General features: G+C 38.5%; 1 protein-coding gene across 3 annotated transcripts in view; it reads left to right on the top strand.

Annotated features, from left to right (window-relative positions):
* Positions 1-641: 641 nt before the first annotated feature.
* LOC134328716 (NACHT, LRR and PYD domains-containing protein 7-like) overlaps positions 642-8,927 on the top strand; it is a 29,840-nt gene continuing 21,554 nt past the window's right edge. For 2 of the 3 annotated variants that reach the window (XM_063009894.1, XM_063009897.1), the window contains exons 1-2: positions 642-791; positions 3,207-3,283. The gene's annotated coding sequence lies outside the window, so the exon portion shown is untranslated. Of the gene's footprint in view, positions 792-2,366; positions 2,480-3,206; positions 3,284-8,927 lie in introns of those variants that run through there. The other variant, XM_063009895.1, reaches the window with a different exon arrangement.

Here is an 8,927-nt window from a genome sequence, read left to right as displayed (position 1 = left end):
CAGTTGCAGCCCCTGATAATCAGTCACAACCTCCCAGTCGGAACACTAACACACAACAACATCCCCCTGGCCCCTCAACACACACCCCTCATACACCTGCTACCCTCACAAACCAGCCTCTGACCTCCGGCCCACCTCGCCGTCAACACAGAGTGCCTGCACACCTCAAAGACTATGAACTGTACTGAGTTTTATGGTCACTGTTCAAGGACCTTGAACTGTTGTTGGAAAAAAAAAAAAAAAAAAAAAAAAAAAACACAAAGTACGTATTTTGAATGGACTTTATTGTACACCTTGTATTGCTCTGTAACTAGTTTTTTTTTTTATATATATATATATATACATGCATTATTGTTTTTGTATTTTTTTTTGTTTCCCTTTCAGCACTGTATTTCTAAACTCAGAAATGAGGCCATTTCTTTTGGGGTAAGGGAGTATATGTAAGAGCAATAATTAAAGGTTGTTAATGGAATGAAAAATGATATTTTATATACAGTTATTATTATAGTCTAGAATTATTAAGTAAAGTTATTATTAGCGTTTTAATATGGAAGAGGGAGGAGCTTGAGTGAGTGAGAGCGGATGTGTGTGTGTGAGTAGGGGAGAAGGGGAGAAAGAGAGCAGCGCGTGTTCGGTCTGGTCGTTCTGTTATTTACTGTCAGCTGTATGTAGCTGTAACCTGTTGTGCCTCATTAAAAGTGGTTTCACTGTTCAGCATCACGTCTCCTTCATTTCTACCTGTACTCGCCTCGCTACCCAGTCGCCACCTGAATCGACCTACAGCCCGAGTGGTAAGACGAGACATACTAACAAAGTTACGTTTTACAATTGGCATGAACGTTTTCATCCGATGTTAGAATGTAACAATCGCGATTGTTTACATATTTTATATTTTCATTAAAATACCAACATGTCACGAAGCAGAAACTGACGAGACGCTCGCGGAATATAAACAAGGAAAAGTTTAATATAAAAAGGGCAAAAACGGTGTACAAAACCAGGTCAGAGTCCAAAACCAGCGAAAACCAAAACAGTAAACGGAAGACAACAAGGATTCTACACGGTAACGGTTAGATTCAGAAATAAAGAGCACAAACAGCGCGATCAGCAACACGAGACACACACACAGAAGAGTTTAATTAAGATTCACTGAATCAAACACCGCTGAACTGAATCAAAATACATTTACTCGCGTTACTGTAATTAAGTAGTTTTGTGTACTTGTACTTTTTAAAGTAGATTTTAAAGCCTGTAATTTTACTTTTACTTAAGTAAGTTTTGTATTAAGAATTGTAGTTCGCTACATTTTAAATCACATCCGTTACTGAGTAAAAAAAAAAAAAAAAAAAAAAAAAAAAAAATCGCGATAGGGAGTTGAATCTTTTGGCTCGGTTCCTTGTAAAGAGCCGTATGTATGTAAATGCGCGAATCGGTTCCTTTTAAGAAGAATCAGTAGAATCGAATCATTCTACGACACAAATAGTGGTTATACAGACTGAAAGTTTTATGGGACTAAAATGACACATTAAACATCCCTAAATGTTTTAAATGTTGTATCAATAAACAAACAACTATTGTGAGATTTATATCCACTTATAGACACGCTCTTCTGTTAAATAAGTAACGTTTACTCTGAGTACATTTTAAATGAATTACTTTTTACTTGAATAGATTTTTAAACTACAGTAGTAACTTTACTCGTACTCAAGTCAAAATGCATTAAAGTAGTAGTACTTTTACTTGAGTACAATGTTTTAGTACTCTTTAAACCTCTACTGACCGGGACATGTGATATAGTCACGTGACAGACCATTGAAACATGGGAATTGTAGTCCATGTTGTTAGAAGCAGAACGTGCCCCCTCCATCCACCCCCCAAAGCACAAGAGGACAAAAAGCTGAGCTGAGTGATTACTTGATGCCCCCCAGTGTAGATACTGATACAGACTCACTAATTCCTAATCTAAGGAGGTTCTGCTGAACATTATTTAAAATAAAAGTTGTTTGTGAGCTATTCTTAGATATAGATAGATAAGGATATAAATAATTCAGATCTCTATTTTGTTTTAATTATTGTTAATTATTGTGATATCATTGTTATAAAGTTTGAGTCCCTTAAAAGGATAATTATAGGTGGTGCTGTTACTATTTTTGCACTTCTGCAGCCTTTAATTACAATGCAAAAAAAGAAATTTGAGTCTTATTTTAATTGCATTATTCAAGAACAAAAAAATCGAAATCGTAATCGACAATCGGGTATAATTTTAAAATAATCGAGATTTTTTTTTTTTGCAAAATCGCCCAGCCCTGACTTGCTCAACTAACGTCTTGCGTGGAGGGAGCAAAGTAAGAAATTTCAACACCACAAATTTAATTATACATCTGAAGGCACACCATCCTGACAAATATACAGAGTTCCTCACGGTGAAAGAGGAGACTCGCACAGCACCGCGCACGCCAGCAAAATCTGCAGCTACTCAGTAAGTTATAAATGTGTATATCGGCATCGGCATCGGCATCTGTAGATAAGTACGTGTATAATATCGGATATCGGCATCGGCCCAAAATTCCCATATCGGTGCATCCCTAGCTGACAATTAAGTATAGCTGGCTATACAGTTAGCTTAACGTACCTGCCAAGTTAGCCTTTTTGGCTAATGTTAAAACATAGCTATAATTAAATTGTTAATGATAAAAAACACAAAATAATTTGATTATATATATTGTTCTGTTACTACAATATATCAACATTTTTGATACAATGTTTTCGTAAGTTTTTTGTCCTAAAGAGCAGCAGTTAACTTTACCTTTACATCCTCAACTGAAAAAGATAACAGATTTTTTATATTTAAACTTTACTACAAGCACGAGGAGCTCCTCGCGCTTGCTTTCATGGGAGCTTTTGTACTGAATTAGTGAACTGCTTCTGTCTGACACCACCATGTATTATGTTAAGGTAATAGTTAAAATCACTTGCCAGTTGTCATTGTTATAAACAGTTATTGTTGTTTATAGTACGTACACCTGGTCAAACAAGCTTATCAAGTGACTGTAAATTACTTTTACACATACATTAACAACTAATAAATTTAATTAAAAAAGTTGAGAATACTGACTTTTCTGTATTTAAGATAAATTTTTGCTTGTCTAATAGTTTACATATCTATGTAAAAACAGTTTGTAATAGTGAATATGAATTTATTACAGTTCACATCTGCGCTGAGGTTGCGTGGTCCAGGTTTTTGAGAATGAGTTCACTAAGGATGAGCTGCACACGTCTCCAGGTAATCTATAAAGAGGTTTTTTGGTGATTTTTTTTGTGGAACAGTTTAATTAAGCATCGATAAAATAAGAAAAAGCCAACTTTTAACTGAAGTAAATGTATTCTGAAATGTGAAAGGCCCTTATCAAGAGAAATAAACAACATTTGAAGTGATGGAAAGTAACTTTGGGCAAAAATTCACACACAGCGAGTTGACATGATTAGTACATGACATGGCTTTTAATGCACTTAAAGGGTCAGGTATGTGGATGATCCATGAGTAAAGATTAAAAGCAGTGAATGAGTTCTATGTAAGTGTTAAGGAGGCTCTGGGACATCACCCGTTCCCAGCTGGGTTAAAACTGTTCCTTGGCGCTTGATGGAAAAAGCAGTGTGGTGGAACTTTTCCTGTCAGAAAGCAAACTCAGACAATTATTTTTCTATCACAAACATCAGTGATAATATTTTACAGTAATCTCAGAAATAGTTTATATAATACTCAAAACATGTTACTTTGGCTTGTTCTTTTACTGCGTCTGTGCAGATATCCACATCAAGGGGTCTTTTCCCTAGCATGTTGACCCTTCTCCACTTGCGGCGTAAACAGCAAACTGATTGGTTGTTTATGCTAAAGGGCGGACACATGTATAGACCGTTTCAATGAGGGTAAACAATAACAACGCTACTGTGCATGTCTGTTCCTTTCACCTTTCCGGTAGCGCCATTTTTAAACATCCATCCAGCTGTCAACATGACGAGCTCGTACTTTGCGAGTCTCCCGAACGCGAAACAAACGCGATATAAGCAGAAATTTATGATAGATCATCAAGCATCCTTACCAGCCCCTTTTGAGGAGAATTTAAGAAGAGTGTTTTTCCGCTGACCTAAAACGTTTGCCTGAGGTAACATTCATGTAACATACCCAGACGTGTATCACTACCTTGTTGAAACGGAGTGTGTTTACACCAGAGAGGCAGTGAAAGCATACCGCAGTTTGGACGCATACAATTAATTATTAAAATAATTATTAACGTAATTATTGTGTCATCTCCCCTTTTGTGTCTGTTGAGCTAAGAGCCATTATAATATGATAAAAATATGACAAACCACAGTGAATTACTTATCATCTGAATTAGAACATATTAGCTAATGCTACAACAATTTTTTATAGCCTAACTGGAAATACATGAAATATTTTACAGTAAGCACAATGTATTCATAAATAGTTTATTTACTTTCTGTATTACAAAAGTAGAACAGTGTTTCTTTACAGGTCTGCGTGTCATTTAATAATAAAGCTAAGCTAATTATTACAGCTAATTAAGCTGTTAATATAATTCCATATAGTGACATTTCCCCAAAATATAGTCCTATAAAGTTATGGCTTTTACACCGTATTATAAGGAAAATGTAAACTTTTTAAGGCTTATGTTAGGTTTATGTTTATTCTGTTCTATTAATACAAATATTAAGCGCCTGCGTATTTTAATACACTTAAGCTAAACGTCAGGGACAAGACACCATGAGAACAGCGTTCAACTGAGTACATTTGTTCACGATATTTTATTATGAAATAATATATATTACATTTATTATAAGAGTTGATGGTGGGTATCCAGCCGGCTCTATTTACAGCAGCAATCCAAGTGTTTCGCTGTGCGTTCTTTTGGAAATCTGTTCACCTTAATTTCTGAAAGCAAGTTTGTACCTGGCCTGAGGGAACATCCGCCAACCGAACAACATGGTCCTAACTTTAATTTAGACATACTGTCAATAAATCAGACCTGAACTAACGCAAAAGAATTGAAGCAGTTGTGCTCAATCGCTGTTGTTCTGAGCGCTGTTTACCACCAAGCGGAAGCGTCTTAGGAACATCTACGTCACTTCCTGGACTCATGAATATTCATTTGAAACGGTCTATACATGAACGTAATTGACAATACCACACACCTGCTACATGACCTGCTGATTAAACAGCAAAGTGCCTTTAGTGGAAGGTTCCGCCAACTTCGCTGCAACAAAGAGCGCTATAGGAAGTCATTTCTGCCCACATCTGTGGCTACCTATAATAACACTCACTGGTGAAAGAGAAGGACGAAGAACCTATAACACCCACGAAAGACAATTAAACTTACAATTTGCACATGGTACTGTTTAATTTGCACAGTTTTTAAATTGCACGTAACTGCACCTTTAGGCTCCCCCCTTTTTAGTTTTCTTTGTTCTTGTCCTGTTAGATGTTTTTATATTCTTATTTTTTATATATTTTTATTTTCTTTATATATATATTTCTTAGTTTTTATATCTTACTTGTATTTACATTTGTCTTAATTTTTTTATTCTTTCATTTACCTCATTGTAATGTCATTGTGTGATGTTTTTTGTAATAATTGTTATTGCTGCTGTGACACCACAATTTCCCTTTGGGGATTAATAAAGTAATCAATCAATCAATCACACGATTCTGAGCTACAGTTTGTAAACTATGTTGCTTGTTGCCATTCATAAAATGTAATAAACATAATAAGTTGTATTTCACACTCACGTTTTTGTCAGTTTGTTACGATCCCACCTTGTATCTAGGGGTATGTGGGACCAATAACGTGGCAATTTGCTAAAACCAAAAGTCAGAGAAAATAATAAAAGTTTTTTATTTACAAAAGAGTCATTAAAAAGTCACAAATGCTAAAATTGTTGTGTTCTTTAGTACCAACTGGACGGCACCAAATAAATCAACAGAACATAACCACACTGTCCTACTCTGAGTAACAAGACAGATAGCTACAAAATAAATGAAACAAACAAACAAACTCTAAACTTCTCTGTAGGTGCAGGTAAAATACCCAAACTGAAGTATTTCCTAGCATAAGAGATTAAAACAGCTACAACTGAAAACACAGTACATGGCTTGAAACCAGTCCCCCTCCCCCTCTCTCTCTCCGTCTATCAGCCATCTTGACTTCCTGCTTTTAAATGGTTGCCTCCCCAATTACTCCAACCAGGACTCTCACTGGCAGCTGATTCCACCTGATTTGGCTGGAATAAAGAAAAAAACAACATTATTTGTACATACAAAAATATAGATGCATTTAAAATAACACTAAAGTTTGGAAATTGAAAACTGAACTATTGGGCCTCTGAACAGTACTGATTCCATGACATGACATGTTCCTTATCTAGTGTGTGTGCTCAGTTCTTAACCTGCTGTCATTTTAAAATCTGTGAGTCGATTTTTAGTATTGTTTATCATTGCTTTGTTGTCCATGTTTTATCTGCCTCTTTATTTTTTCAGTAAACTTTGAATGGTGATCAGCTGCATCATATTATCATCATAAGAGACTTACAGGTGTTGGACAAAGTAACTGAAACACCTGGTTTTAGACCACAATAATTTATTAGTATGGTGTAGGGCCTCCTTTTGCGGCCAATACAGCGTCAATTCGTCTTGGAAATGACATATACAGTGTATCACAAAAGTGAGTACACCCCTCACATTTCTGCAAATATTTCATTATATCTTTTCATGGGACAACACTATAGACATGAAACTTGGATATAACTTAGAGTAGTCAGTGTACAGCTTGTATAGCAGTGTAGATTTACTGTCTTCTGAAAATAACTCAACACACAGCCATTAATGTCTAAATAGCTGGCAACATAAGTGAGTACACCCCACAGTGAACATGTCCAAATTGTGCCCAAATGTGTCGTTGTCCCTCCCTGGTGTCATGTGTCAAGGTCCCAGGTGTAAATGGGGAGCAGGGCTGTTAAATTTGGTGTTTTGGGTACAATTCTCTCATACTGGCCACTGGATATTCAACATGGCACCTCATGGCAAAGAACTCTCTGAGGATGTGAGAAATAGAATTGTTGCTCTCCACAAAGATGGCCTGGGCTATAAGAAGATTGCTAACACCCTGAAACTGAGCTACAGCATGTTGGCCAAGGTCATACAGCGGTTTTCCAGGACAGGTTCCACTCGGAACAGGCTTCGCCAGGGTCGACCAAAGAAGTTGAGTCCACGTGTTTGGCGTCATATCCAGAGGTTGGCTTTAAAAAATAGACACATGAGTGCTGCCAGCATTGCTGCAGAGGTTGAAGACGTGGGAGGTCAGCCTGTCAGTGCTCAGACCATACGCCGCACACTGCATCAACTCGGTCTGCATGGTCGTCATCCCAGAAGGAAGCTGACGCACAAGAAAGCCCGCAAACAGTTTGCTGAAGACAAGCAGTCCAAGAACATGGATTACTGGAATGTCCTGTGGTCTGACGAGACCAAGATAAACTTGTTTGGCTCAGATGGTGTCCAGCATGTGTGGCGGCGCCCTGGTGAGAAGTACCAAGACAACTGTATCTTGCCTACAGTCAAGCATGGTGGTGGTAGCATCATGGTCTTGGGCTGCATGAGTGTTGCTGGCACTGGGGAGCTGCAGTTCATTGAGGGAAACATGAATTCCAACATGTACTGTGACATTCTGAAACAGAGCATGATCCCCTCCCTTCGAAAACTGGGCCTCATGGCAGTTTTCCAACAGGATAACGACCCCAAACACAACCTCCAAGATGACAAGTGCCTTGCTGAGGAAGCTGAAAGTAAAGGTGATGGACTAAACCCAATTGAGCACCTGTGGCGCATCCTCAAGTGGAAGGTGGAGGAGTTCAAGGTGTCTAACATCCACCAGCTCCGTGATGTCATCATGGAGGAGTGGAAGAGTAGCAACCTGTGCAGCTCTGGTGAATTCCATGCCCAGGAGGGTTAAGGCAGTGCTGGATAATAATGGTGGTCACACAAAATATTGACACTTTGGGCACAATTTGGACATGTTCACTGTGGGGTGTACTCACTTATGTTGCCAGCTATTTAGACATTAATGGCTGTGTGTTGAGTTATTTTCAGAAGACAGTAAATCTACACTGCTATACAAGCTGTACACTGACTACTCTAAGTTATATCCAAGTTTCATGTCTATAGTGTTGTCCCATGAAAAGATATAATGAAATATTTGCAGAAATGTGAGGGGTGTACTCACTTTTGTGATACACTGTACAAGTCCTGCACAGTGGTCAGAGGGATTTTAAGCCATTCTTCTTGCAGGATAGTGGCCAGGTCACTACGTGATGCTGGTGGAGGAAAACGTTTCCTGACTCGCTTCTCCAAAACACCCCAAAGTGGCTCAATAATATTTAGATCTGGTGACTGTGCAGGCCATGGGAGATGTTCAACTTCACTTTCATGTTCATCAAACCAATCTTTCACCAGTCTTGCTGTGTGTATTGGTGCATTGTCATCCTGATACACGGCACTGCCATTGGATGCACATGGTCCTCCAGAATGGTTCGGTAGTCCTTGGCAGGGACGCGCCCATCTAGCACAAGTATTGGGCCAAGGGAATGCCATGATATGGCAGCCCAAACCATCACTGATCCACCCCCATACTTCACTCTGGGCATGCAACAGTCTGGGTGGTACGCTTCTTTGGGGCTTCTCCACACCGTAACTCTCCCGGATGTGGGGAAAACAGTAAAGGTGGACTCATCAGAGAACAATACATGTTTCACATTGTCCACAGCCCAAGATTTGCGCTCCTTGCACCATTGAAACCGACGTTTGGCATTGGCACGAGTGACCAAAGGTTTGGCTATAGCAGCCCGGCCGTGTATATTGA

This window comes from Trichomycterus rosablanca, chromosome 15 (genome assembly GCF_030014385.1).
Source record: "Trichomycterus rosablanca isolate fTriRos1 chromosome 15, fTriRos1.hap1, whole genome shotgun sequence".
NCBI lineage: Eukaryota > Metazoa > Chordata > Actinopteri > Siluriformes > Trichomycteridae > Trichomycterus > Trichomycterus rosablanca.
Note: the sequence above shows the minus strand (reverse complement) of the source record. Positions and strands in the feature narration are given on the sequence as shown.